At 42.5% G+C, this 1,990-nt stretch overlaps 1 long non-coding RNA gene across 1 annotated transcript in view; it reads left to right on the top strand.

Moving 5' to 3' along the window:
* The window catches only part of LOC108289396, a 17,290-nt gene that overhangs the window by 14,398 nt on the left and 902 nt on the right, over positions 1–1,990 (top strand). The window lies entirely within an intron of this gene.

Raw genomic sequence — 1,990 nt, 5'->3', positions numbered from 1 at the left:
AAAGATAAGTGTGGATTTTCCTTCATAGAGGTTACATTTTCTCCTAATTTTAAAAATTAATGACTATTATTTTATTCTTGCCTCTAGGATTTTTTTAAATACATAACTTCTATGATTTTTTTTAAATATGGAATCTCGTTCTGTGGCCCAGGCTGGAGTGCAGTGGCATGATCTCAGCTCACTGCAACCTCTGCCTCCTGGATTCAAGAGATTCTCATGCCTCAAGCCTCCCGAGTAGCTGGGATTACAGGTGTGCATCAAGACACCCAGCTAAATTTTGTATTTTTAGTAGAGATGGGATTCTGCCATGTTGACCAGGCTGGTCTCTAATTCCTAACCTCAGGTGATCTGCCTGCCCCAATCCCAAAGTGCTGGGATTTCAGGCATGAGCCACTGCACCTGGCCTCTATGATTCTTTTGATCAGAAAAATTGCCCCTTGTGTAAGTGAGCTTTTGCTACATAACAACTCATCCCCATACTTAGTGATTTAACCATTTATTGACTCCTCATTCTATGAGTTGGTTAGTTAGGCTGGGCTGAGCTAGGTGGGTCTTCTGCCTCTCTCACCTGAGCTCACTCTTGTAGCGGCAGTCAGCTGATCGGTCAGCCATGGGCTGGTTGGTCTAGGATGGCCTCAATCACATATCTGGGTTTGGAGCTGGCTGTCTTATGGTTATCTGCTAAAGTAATAGGAGTGACTGGGCCACATGTCTCCAGCAAGCTAGCCTGGGTTTGTTCACATAGTAATAATCACAAGGGTCCCAAAGGCAACAAAAGAGGACAAGCCACAGCATGCAAGCACTGTATAAGCCTCTGCTTTCTTCACATTTGCTGATGTCCCATTACCCAAAGCAGATCACATGGCCAAGCCCAGATTAGAGGAGTGGAAAAATAAACTCCACCTCTTGACGAGAAGAGATTTGAGTCACATTGCCAGAGGATGTGCATACAGGGATGGGAGAAATTATTGCAGCCTTTTTTGCAAGTAATCTACTGCACGCCTTTTGTGTTCTTTTCCACATGCTAGCTTATAGAATTTTACTGCTTAGAGTATAGGATTTAGTTCTTTGCCAAGCTCCTATGTAACTATAGATATTGATATGGTTTGGCTGTGTCCTCACCCAAATCTCATCTTGAATTCCCATGTGTTGTGGGAGGGACCCAGCTGGAGGTAATTGAATCATGGAGGCAGGTCTTTCCTGTGCTGCTCTTGTGATAGTGAGTAGATCTAACAAGTCTGCTGCCATATGAGACAGGCCTTTCACCTTCTGCCATTATTGCAAGACCTCCCCAGCCACATGGAACTTTAAATCTCTTTCTTTTGTAAATTGCCCAGTCTCGGGTATATATATTTGTCAGTAGCATGAAAACGAAATAATACAGATATAAAATTAGTCCTTGTCTTCTGTCTTTGAGAATCACAGAGTTGGAAGGAGGTTTAATGGCTAGCCAATTCAATATCATGCGCAATAGTGGACCGTCTTGTGGACACATAAGCACAAGATCTCATCCATGTGGTAGGCCTTCAAATCCTTAAAAATAATAGGTTCTATGATTTCTCTTTTCCAGTTTAAATATTCCAAATGTCTTAATGTCCCCATTTTATATAATGGACATACAAGACAAACATTGCAGATTTATCAGATGTGCTGATCTTCAAACAGGTTTCAGGTCTTTCTAAGCGCTTGCCTCTGTGCTATAATTTACCACCCTGATAGGGAGGTGAGCCCCTGACTTGGGAAACTAGGGGAAATGTCAACATTGAGTAAACTAGCAAATTCAAGAAGAGAGAAGGCAAAGAGGAGGTTTTCCTATAATTGCAGGTGACAGAACCAGAGTGGTCCAGTGAGCAATTAAATACACGGCTCTGGATCCAGGAGAGAAATTTGGGCCAGGAGCAGACACGGAGCAATTGTGGGTCTATTTGTAGTATTAGATCCTACAGAAATAGAGTAAACCATTTAGGGAGACCACAAAGGTTAAAAGGAA

Source organism: Cebus imitator, unplaced genomic scaffold (assembly GCF_001604975.1).
Source record: "Cebus imitator isolate Cc_AM_T3 unplaced genomic scaffold, Cebus_imitator-1.0 Scaffold401, whole genome shotgun sequence".
Taxonomy (NCBI): Eukaryota; Metazoa; Chordata; class Mammalia; order Primates; family Cebidae; genus Cebus; species Cebus imitator.
The sequence above is the reverse complement of the archived record's forward strand: the minus strand, read 5'-3'. Positions and strand labels throughout refer to the sequence as shown.